This window comes from Triticum aestivum, chromosome 2B, assembly GCF_018294505.1.
Source record: "Triticum aestivum cultivar Chinese Spring chromosome 2B, IWGSC CS RefSeq v2.1, whole genome shotgun sequence".
In the NCBI taxonomy this organism is placed as follows: Eukaryota; Viridiplantae; Streptophyta; class Magnoliopsida; order Poales; family Poaceae; genus Triticum; species Triticum aestivum.
Genome location: NC_057798.1, coordinates 733,744,593 through 733,756,824, shown reverse-complemented (window position 1 = coordinate 733,756,824; position 12,232 = coordinate 733,744,593).

Here is a 12,232-nt window from a genome sequence, read left to right as displayed (position 1 = left end):
GTTCTTCTATCAAACAGTGGCTTCTAGTTAGCCAATTCAGCACCTGAGCAGCAAGTATGGCACAACAATTTTTACACATTCCATTCCATACCTCTTGAGCACAAGTGCTCCCACAATACATAGGCAGAGTAACGGCATGAACCCAGTGCAGAAATGAATAGAATGTGCAACCAGAGTGTCTCAGAGTTACTGAAGCAGACAGCGAGTAACTAAAACAAGAGTTACTGAAGCTAGCTTACCAGGCTCTGCAAAAGTATGGTGGTGGAGAAGATACAGGCAAGTCGAGCGAGCCTGCACTCAATTAGGTGAAACATCAATTCTGTGAGTGACAGAAAACAAAACAGTCGACTGGTTAACTGAAGCTGACAAACAATCGGATAATGGATGGACTTACACTGTGAGCACACATCAGCATCAGCATCCAGGCAGCAGCAGCAGCAACACAGATGACCAACACATACACACATACTTACAAGTCAGTCACCTTCCATGCATGTGGCCGGGAGGGGAGAGGCAGCTAGCTAGGAGTGAGGAGTCCCTCACCTTCCATGGCCGCTCGCTGAGAGGACGCGCCGGCTGGAGAAGCCCCGTGACCAGGGACTGAAGGCAGGCAGCCATGGCCACGCGCTGCGTAGCACCAACAGAAGGTTCGTCAAGCAGCGCCAAATCAAATCCAGAGAGAGGGGGGTCGAATCGGGGAGTTCCTACCTTGAGACGAAGGGGGTACCAATAGACTCCAGCTCCAGGTAGTCGATGACGGAGCACACGAACGCGTCGTCCACCCACGCCACTGCGCGCTTGATCCGCTCCGCCATGAACCCCAGCGGCCGTGACAACACGTCCCCCACCCGCACCGTCACGAGGTCCCGCACGATGGCGTTGCCGAAGTAGTTGGCCGGCAGTAGCGGGCGCAGGCGCTCCCGGATGTTGTCCCCTGCGGCAGGAGGGACGAGCGCGGCGGCCCTGCGGCGGAGGGTGCCGACTGAGGCCTCTGGGACGGGCAGAGGAAGAGCGACGGGCGTCCTCTGGGAGGCGAGGAGGAGCGCGGGCGCGGGCGGCGGGGTCGGATCTGAATCAGGGAGGGGTGGGATCGGCGGGGTGGCGGCGGCGATGTGGGAGACGAGGGGAGAGGGAGCGCGTGAGGGAGAAGGAGCGCTATGGTTCGTGGGGTGAGAGGGTGAGGGAGTTTTCTTTTTTCTTTTTTTTTTGAGACAAAAGGGGGGAGGGGGTGAGGTAGAAAGGGCTGTCGTCGGATCCGAGAGCATCCGATGGTGTTTGAGCACGATCAGTGTGACATGTCCAAGGACCAATCAGAACCCAGTATACGTTATGACCTTTTAAATTGGTCACAATTGACTAAAAATAAGGTGTTGAACCATATTTTTCCAAAAAAAGGTGTTGAATCATAGAAATTTTTTATGATATGACAAATTCAAAAAGAAACATTCTCATTGCGTCACCAAATGTGACATAGTTTTTAGGAAAACTAACAAACTTGGAATTGGAATAAGAAAAATATCTTTTAAAAATTGTTACGAGAAATGAGTTTTTTTTTGTGGGGGGGGGGTCAATTTCTACTTTTTCACATGAAAAATTTAAAGAAATGATCTCATATTGTGCACAAGGGTGCATCTTGGAATTCCAAACAATGTTGCCAAAGGGAGTTTTCATTTTCTTTGCACAGAAAATTCATTTTCCATTTTTCGAGTGCCTGAAATGAGGTTTTTTTGTGAAGGATCTACCATATATTTGTTGCAATACTGTACCAAATCATTTTTATAAAATACTACGACATATTTAATGCACAATTGACAAAATGGTTGGGTGTAAAAAGTTTTGATCCACCTCTGGTGAAAAAGACAAATTCCCGCCGATTTAGTTGGAAGCGGGTCAAATTTGAACTGAAGCTGCCTCATAGTTTGCTATTTATTTTTTCCAAAAATCATTTCTAGGTACATAAGTATCTATTTAATCATAGAAACACCAAAAAAATTCCAAGATTCAACCACTAGCTAGGAACGGTCAAGCCCACCGTTTTGACCGCATTTTGAAACTGGCATAAAAAATTCAAAAAAATCGAAAAATTGGGAAACCCTCGCATTGTGTCATTATATGTGACAGAGTTTCCAGGAAAATAATAAACTTGTAATACGGTAATTATTTTAAAAAAGTGTTCTCAGAAATGAGCTATCAAGTGTGAAGATTCATGGCTTTCAAGCCAAATGATCAATCTTATAGCCACATTCATGGCATAGTTTGTTCAAATGATCTCATATCGTGCACAAGGGTGCATATTGGAATGGCAAACAATGTTGCCTAAGGAAGTTTTCATTTTCTTTGGACGAAAAAACCATTTTCCATTTTTCGAGTGCCTGAAATGAGTTTTTTTTGTGAAGGACCTACCACATATTTGTTGCAAAATTGGACCTAATCAATTTTATAAAATACTAGGCCATATTTAATGCACAATTGACCAAATGGTTGGGTGTAAAAAGTTTTGATCCACCTCTGGTGAAAAAGACAAATTCCCGCCGATTTAGATGGAAGCGGGTCAAATTTGAACTAAAGCTGCCTCATAGTTTGCTATTTATTTTTTCCAAAAATCATTTCTAGGTACATAAGTATCTATTTAATCATAGAAACACCAAAAAAATTCCAAGATTCAACCACTAGCTAGGAACGGTCAAGCCCGCCGTTTTGACCGCATTTTGAAACTGGCATAAAAAATTCAAAACAATCGAAAAATTGGGAAACCTTCGCATTGTGTCATTATATGTGATAGAGTTTCCAGGAAAAATAATAAACTTGTAATACGGCAATTATTTTAAAAAAATGTTCTCAGAAATGAGCTATCAAGTGTGAAGATTCATGGCTTTCAAGCCAAATGATCAATCTTATAGCCACATTCATGGCATAGTTTGTTCAAATGATCTCATATCGTGCACAAGGGTGCATATTGGAATGGCAAACAATGTTGCCTAAGGAAGTTTTCATTTTCTTTGCACGGAAAAACCATTTTCCATTTTTCGAGTGCTTGAAATGAGATTTTTTTGTGAAGGACCTACCATATATTTGTTGCAAAATTGGACCTAATCAATTTTATAAAATACTAGGCCATATTTAATGCACAATTGACAAAATGGTTGGGTGTCAAAAATTTTGATCCACCTTTGGTGAAAAAGACAAATTCCCGTCGATTCAGTTGGAAGCGGGTCAAATTTGAACTGCAGCTGCCTCATAGTTTGCTCTTTATTTTTTCCAAAAATCATTTCTAGGTAAATAAGTATCTATGTAATCATAAATACATGGTTTGATGGCGAGACATCGAGGTTTGGATGGTGGCCGAGGGCCCCAACTCTAGAGCGCGTAAGCTCGCATGCCCGCCGCGTGGTCACCGCGTGACCGTGGCGTTACCATGTGTTCTGGGCGGCCTAGGCATGTCTAGTGGGTTGGGAACTCCCTAGGTAGGTGCTAGGAAGAAAATCACAACATAACATTCTCACGAGGAGACCGATCGATGCTCAAACATGAATTAGCAGCCAAGTGTTTGATTAGCGGTACGGGAAATGTACATGGCTAATGGGCATGAGTTTTGTCTGAGGATGATCAGTTACTAAGAAGACCGTCTTCACAAATTTTCAGCTCAAAAGGAGGAGCCTAGGTGGTACTTGCTTTGCAAACTACCACACTCGACATAACTACAAATGTTGAAGCTCGGCTCAAAATAATGAATGGATTGAGATGGCATTTGGTGGAGGATGGTTATTTGGGCATAGGAAAGCACTGTAGAAAATGGATACTATTTGGACATGCCAAAGTGGTACTTCCTTCACGAACTGCTGCTCTGAACAGAATAGGAAAATGAATATTGTTGAGTTATTTTTGAACTAGGCAAGGAAGGTTTTTGACATATTTGATGAAGATATGATCCAAACAATTTATGAGATTTTTTTGGGAATTTTTGGAATGACAGAAATATAGGTTGCTTCACAACCTAGGGCAAAAACTGCCACATGGACATGACACATAGGCAAAACTGATGAGGTGGCGCCTAGTCATCACAACCAACCACAATCTACAAGGCTATGACCATCTATTTTGGTCGTTAACAACTAGAAATAAGGCAGCGGCCAGCCCTGTTTGCTTTGTGACCATTTGGTGTAAGGAAATTACGACCTTTCTGACCAAAATGGTCGCAATGGTTTAGGGTTTGGAGCCCCCCGAACAGATTTTGACCAATTGGTCTCAAATGGTCATAGATCTATGACCAATTCTTCCAGGGTCACTGACAAAAGGTCACTAGTTGACATATTTCTTGTAGTGGACGATATTTCCCAATGTGTCCTCGGGAGCTTCTTCCTTATTATTAGAATTTTTCCAGGCTTATCCTTTGCTACATAAAGGATTGGGCCACCTTGCTGCACCTTATTTACTTTATTTACTTTGCTCGTTACTATTTATCTTATCACAAAACTATCTATCACCTACTATTTCAGTGCTTGCAGAGAAAACCTTACTGAAAACCGCTTATCATTTCCTTCTGCTCCTCGTTGGGTTCGACACTCTTACTTATCGAAAGGACTATGATAGATCCCCTATACTTGTGGGTCGTCAAGCCCATCTGTGACAAGTGAGGAAACCCATGAATTGTTTTGTCGTGCCTTTTCATAGGGGGAAACCCATGATTTGTTTTGTCGAGTCCCTTTTGTAGTGTAGTGAGAATATGTCCAGTTATAATTTTTATATCGGGTTGTTTGCAGTATGCCTTGTTTATTTCAGTTGTTCACAATGTGATACTCTGTATGTGCAATTATTTACTATGCGGTACATTTCATCAATCCAGTTTTAAACATACCGTTAGGAATGCATATATTTGCTTGCTATTAAGCCTGTTATAGCTAGCATATGCCTCTTTTAAAGTTTTTTGATTGTTCTGTTGTTTGTAGTTAGCATATGTCCAGTTTCAAACGCTATCTTTGGTTGTTCGTAGTATGCCTTGTTTATTCCAGTTATTCACAATGTGATGTTCTATATGTGCAAGTATGAACTATGTAATTCAATTTCATCAGTACCAGTTTCAACAATACCACTATGGCCCTGTTTGTTTCGGATTTTGGGACCAGATTCAGCTTTGCCAGTGAAGCAGAATCTGGAATCCAAAACAAACAGCTATTTGGAGTCAGCTTTGCCAGTGAAGCCGAATCTGGATTTGGGTCATTTTTAGTGCAATTTCCTGAAGCACCTCAAAGTGTACTTCGGAGGTGAAGTTGATTCGCAGAAACAGCTTCGCCACTGAAGCGAATCCATAGGTGATTAAAATCCAAGCGAAGCTAAAACAAACAGGGCATGAATGACTACATTTGGTTGCTGCATCTTGTAGTTAAACACGCCTTTCCATTTTTATTTAACAATAACTGGTGTACTTAGACCGGCACAATACCAGTTTGAATGACTATGTATGCTTGTTGTTAAATGTTAGGCCTGTTGCAGTTAACACACATTTTCACCTGTTTTGTTTTACTAGCGTTCTTAAACCTGCACACTGAAGCTATCTTTTGGAGATTATTTTGTCTGCCATGGATAATTTTGGTTGCTGTTTAGCCTGTTGTGCTTAACATGCTTCTCGATGTCCCTACACAGGACAATTTTGGGAACAACTACTGTTTTCCATCGAGGTTAGTTTCAACCCATAGCTTATATATGCTCACTGTTCAGGATATCGGTAGCTGGTACCATATAGGCCGGGGGCTGATAAGGGACAATTGGTGAATCGGAATTTTAACTGAATATATCTGCAAACCATTTATCGTTAGGTTAACTAGGGCCATTTGTAATATATCTGAGGCTACATAGCAACATGCACTGTACTTAATGTCTACATATGCAATCCTAGGCTACATAGCAACAAGGAAGAGTGTTACCTTAATGTTTTGATGATGTCTAGATACACGTAGAAGAGCAGCAGCAACAACAACAGCACATCCCTGTTTGGATAATCAACTTATCTTAGAGGTTAGAGTTAGTTTCTAGCTCATGAGTAACCCTGAACTAACTGCATCCAAAGAGGTGTTTGAATGATAGGGTTAAATACATAGATTGACAATAAATGCACTAGGAGAACTTGCTCCAATTAGCACCTCTTGGGTTGGATAGTTTTTTGGGGTGGGTTATAGATGCAACTAGCTCAAACTAGCCCTCATGTTTAGATATACTTTAGGGCTATTTGAGCCCGAACTAGCTCAAACTAACTCTAACCCATGGATACAGTAGCAATTAATCAGTCGATAATTTGTAAGAATGCAATAAACTCCTTCTGGCCCATAATATAAGATGTTAATTCATCTAATATGTGAGTATATTGTATGTTATAAGATATTATAAAAGAGTGTCGTACTACATCATTGTGCAATTGGTGTTTATCTTTTAATATTAACTTGGTGCTTTTAGGTACATATGTCATTGGTAAAGATCCGTGCTTCGACCCTTTCTGCGTATGGGGAAATGAGATATCGATGAACCAGCATCAAGTGAGGAAGCTGATAAAGCTTGTTAGTAAAATGGGTCAAAAGATGGCAACTAAACTATTTGTTTACACTTTATCCAATACAACAATGAACTGCGGGATTGTAAGTAAGAACTCTGCAGCCTTCTTTTTACTGCCCATAACGAGTTGTGTTAGATGGCAATGTCAGAATCTTTTTTCCTTTGCAGTGGTTCCCAAAGCAGTTTACTAAAGATTACCTCTCAAACTACATGATTGGTGGGCATGCAAAGGTTAAAGTATTTGTACCAGAACATGATGATTATCTAGATGTTTCCATGAAGACCGTGAAGGGTGGGCGGTCGGCCATCACAAGGGGTTGGACTAGAGTCGTGCGTGCCATAGAGGAGGGCACAATATGGGCATTCCGCTTCACCTTGTTTAGTAACAAGAATGTATTTCGCCTCTTTCTTTACCATCTTTAATAGTACAAGTACACAACTGTGGTTCATCATTCTTTATTTGGTTCTGATGTAATTCTTGATGTGTACCTATGAATCGAATAATGCATTGGTTGTCCGAACCTGATGGATATGAATAAAGCTATAGCATACATTCAATTTCAATTTCAATTTGATATAGCAGCAATTAAATTACGGTGAAATTACGCTCTCCAGGTTGTTACGGCACACACAGTTGGTGAAATACAAACGTTTGCGATATAAACCATAATCCGAGACGGTTCACAGAGAGGAAACGTGTGCAAGCGTGCACACAGTTGCCGTTTTCAAAGCGTGTGTGACATTAGAAAATATCACAAACAATGCTGGCAAACTAACCATTTGTGATAGTTGCCTTATCGTACATGATTCGCAACCATGAACTATTTCTGATTAAGTATGCATCATAAACATTGCACCATAGAATAGTGTGTGCGATAGTTGCCTTATTGTACACGATTCGCAATCATGAACTGTTTCTAATGAAGTATGCATCGTAAATGTTGCACCACAAAATAGTGTGTGCGATAGTTGTCGTGTACGACGATGTTACGACAGTCCGACGTTTCGTAATCCTATCCAACACTCGTATGACGATTAGCTAATCTTCTTAATTAGTTATCGCATACGGTTTGTGAAAAGTGAATCCGTGTGATTGTATGCTTATCATACATGTTCTATAATAGTGAACCGTTTGTGATGGGTCGCGCATCATAAACATAGCACCACAGAATACCGACTGCGATGGCAATGAAACCACAAATGAAAAAGGAATATTGTAGGGTCCCTATCCTCGACGGTTTCTGGGTCGTGTGAGAAGGACCCCCTATCACCGTCACTCACTAGGCGATGGTTCCAAATGCCGTCGTCGAAAGGGGTTAAAAACTGTTTGTATAGCACCGACGCCTACCAGTGCTTCATCGGTGCCGTCGTGCCCCCCAACCAGAGCCGAAGGTCCACAACAACTCCGGCAATGACTGCGACTCCGACGAGAACCAATTAGTCATCTATACCCATTTGTGAGGGAAACATATCATGTGTTTTCTCTGGTTACTCTCCGCACCCCTCTATTTTTTCGAATACAAATCCTATGGTTATGTTCTCTCAGTCCATGAAATCAGAGTACAAATGACTTTTGCTAATAATCCGACTAGGATTAGTGTGCGTGCTAATAATTCGTGCCCAGATCTTGAGAATTGATTTTGAATGTCCTACATATATGTTTGTATTTTTCTTCCAGATCTTGACAATTGATTTTGAATGTCCTACATGTACGTTTCTCCCATTATTTTCATATTGGTATGTACACAGATGAGGCTCCGGCTAGCGGCGCCGCCGCTTGTAGATCTTGCACCCGGTAGCGCTGCCATAAGCGGCCACGGCCCCCTGGATCTGAGGAACCCGTAGAATCTCCAGTGGACCGCATCAGCGATCTCCCGGATGCCATCCTTGGGGAGATCATCTCCCTTATCTCCACCAAGGATGGCTGCCGCACACAAGTCCGCACATCTCGGTGGCGCTCAATGGCGCGCTGTGCCTCTTAATCTCAACTTTCGTCAGCTATCTATCGATGATGGTTCTAAACTCCGTAGAGCCATCATCTCCTACCACCAGGGCTCCTTTCAACACATTCGCACCCCGGCATGCTACCTGCTAGACACACCCTACATGGTGGGTGCCTGGCTGACATCCCGTCAATTCAAAAAATTTGAGCAGCTTGAGTTCTACGATGACTATGTATGTAACATACCATGAACCGATGTATCTGTGCCCTCACCACCAATGTCCATCTCGTGGTTTTCCTCCTCTCTCCACACTGCCACCTTAGCCCGGTGCCATCTAGTAGACAATCTGGTACAAATGCTTTGACTCCCACTGCTAAAAAAACTTGCACTTGTGGTGGTTGATCTGTCGGAGGCCGCACTACACAACATCATCCAGTCCAGCTGCCCTGCCTTGGAGCGCTTGCTGCTTGTTTTTGGAATAGAAATTTGTATCCGTTGTCTCAAAATAAATCGCCTCACCTTGTAATCATGGGAATTTGTTTTCTTGGACATGATCTAATCATCAAAGATGCCCCTTCACTTCAAAGGTTGCTCCTTGATTCTTGTATAGGACCTTCGCAAATAACTGTGGTCTCTGCGCCTAAATTGGAGACCTTGGGTGCAATTTTTGATCCTTTTAGATGGTTCAAGATGGTGTTTGGCTCCAGACCTATTGGGGTACTATATATTATTCACGTACACTTGTGTAATCTGCATTTTTCATTTGTGCACATAAGTTAGGTATCATCTTCACTACAAAAAAATACACTTCCGTGATGATACGTGTTTGTCACAGTAGGTCGCGTTTTCTGTCATGCATGTATATCCATGACAATTTTATGACAGAATCAAGATAGTCATACTTGTTCTGTCGTAGAAGTGTTCCATGACATTACCAATATTATCATCACGGAAGTGTCCACTTCCATGGCAATAAATCGCGCGTCACAGAAGTGCTTTCGTCAAGAGTGACCGACACATGGCATCCACCATAACGGAATGCCGTTAAGCTATCGGGTCGGGTTTTGGATCCGATAACCCGTTAACAGCCCCGACCAATGGGGATTTTCCACGTGTAAAATTATCATTGGCTGGAGGAAACACGTGTCGGCTCATCGTTGGGACAGATGTCATCCACTCATTGGACAGAAGGCGCCTATGATACGTCGGCACGTGGCACGGCCCAACAGAGGCCCATTCATGTGAAAAGGCCGACCTGTTTGACTTGGTCAAAAGGTGGTGGGTCGGCCCATGGAAAGCCTGTTAACGGCCTGTTCGCATATAGCCCATTTACAGCCCGCGAACCCAAGGCCTATTACGCCCTATCCGAATTAGGCCCAGTAGCGTCATCTGGGCCATCCAATATGATTCTAAACCGTTTTAACTTCTGGCCCATGTATGGCCCATGACGTCTTTCGGCTCGTATGAGGCCCTTTGTAACTCTTGGCCCATTAACGGCCCACGGTGAAACTGGCCCGTAAGGAACAGTGTATCACTTTACATCCATTAACGGCCCGTGGTGAAACTGGCCTGTAATGAACAGTGTATCACTTTATACCCATTAACGGCCCGTTATTCATTGGGCCGTTTCCAGCCCATGTTATCTTTCGACCTTCTAAGAACCCATTTATTCTTGGGCTAATTTCCAGCATTCATTTACTTACGGCCCGTTACTATCATTTTCTTCTTGTGGGCCAAATTCAGCCCGTGGTTATAGTCGGCCCGTTTGTGGTCCGTTAATACGTTGGGCCATTTACATAGCGCCATCAAATACGGCCTATTAAGGATGGTCTGTTATGGTCGGCCCATGAATGGACGATTCCAACTCTAGCCCGTTTACGACCATAATGCGGCCTGTTATTGGCCCATGTTTGGCCAATCGATCATACGGCCCGTATAAGGCCCATTGATGATACGGCCCATAGAAGGCCCATTGTTTCTACGGCCCGTAGAAGGCCCATTGTTTCTACGGCCCATAGAAGGCCCACTATTTCTACAGCCCGTAGAAGGGCCACTGTTTCTATGGCCCGTAGGAGGCCAGTGTCACTACAGTAAATATTAGCCCATGGTTATTGTGGCCTCGTTTTAAAAAATAGGTTATTGCAGCCACTAGCAAACCGCGGAAAAAGAACTGCAATGACTACAAGCAAACAAATAAACAAGACAACAAGGAAATAAATAAGCAAGCCACTTACGCCAGGCTATCACGGCTATCACACATATTACATCCACTCGGCATCAAAGTTCGCCACCAGTGCAAATAAACGCGCCGATAAAAGAATATACAAAACTGAGAGCCCTTCAGAAGGCACTAGGCCTGGCCAGGTCGGCCCCCCCAAACAGCTGAAGAAGCTGAGTAGACCTCAGTTGTGTCAACGATAGATGCATCAACACTAGATTTATGGCATGATGATGCGCACGGCAGTCCTCTGACATCTTCATTGCATCTTTGACTTCAAGTCGGAGCTGAGCTGAAGCAAGCCTTTCCGCTTTAAGTTGAGACTAAAGAAGTCGAACTGATTGAGGCAGCGACTGCACAGAGGTTGTCTCACACCTGCTGGTGAGTAGCTTCAACTCACTGTCTTCATTAAGACAAGACCTTGGGGTCATCTCGCTGTCCTCAAGATGGTTTGGCTCACTATCTTCCCTAAAGTTCTGCCTAGCGTAAGAGATACGACTCTGAAAGAGAAACAAGGAGACATGTAACAGGCTTCACAATTATATAAGCAAATAAATGGATCTGTTCTGCATAAGGAACATGTTTTTACAACTACAATTTGAAACTGGTAGTTGTTGCAAACATCCAATCAGATGTAAACAGCAAAGCGAACAGAAGTGGAGGAAATGATGCCTATCCAAATCTATACTAGAACAAAGTCTGAAGGCTTGAGAAGGATGAACTTACATTACATGTTAACACGGGCTGGACAAAGCCCTTCTCCATGTTGATGGAAGGATAATTCAATAAATTCCCCAAAGAAAATTCTTTATAAGCGTTGCCATTATTCTAAATTTTGCAAAGAGTAAATATAGATCAAATAATATTGGAAGAAACGAGAGGATAATGAAGCTCAGGTGCAGATTGATGATACATAATCAAATAGCAATTAATAAAGTACAACATTACAAGGCAAAAGGAAGAGAGGTACTGACAAGAGCAATGCAGAGCCCAATATTGTTTTGAGATCGTATGATCCTTTGAGCAAGGAGATTCATCTGAAATTAGTTTTCATACAAGAGAGAAGGTAAGGCAAAGAAGAAATTTAGGAGTTCAAATTGTGAATTGATTTCATAGACAGTACCTGACGCTGGGCTCCCAACAGTTCTAATAGGGGTTTGGCCACTGGAGTAGGGGTAAAGTGTGGTACAGTTGGGCCTGTGTTTTCTATGGCTGCTAATCTATCTGATTTAACAGGTATCACTACCTTTTCCAAATACCTAGTTTGTACTCCTTGAGGATCTGCCCTCACCCTCTTCCTTTTGGACATCTATTACGAAAGAACAACATTTGACTGGAAAAACATAGTGTGACGACACATGGAATAGGTACAGAAAATGGATAGGTATGGCATATACTCATATATGATGCTTAAACTAAGCAGATGGTGTAACAAAGTAGAAGTAATGCAAGAGGTCAGATGCAAAATATGTGCGACCAATACAACTTTGCAAAGTTAGAGCAAGCACCTTGATGGGTGAATAAGATA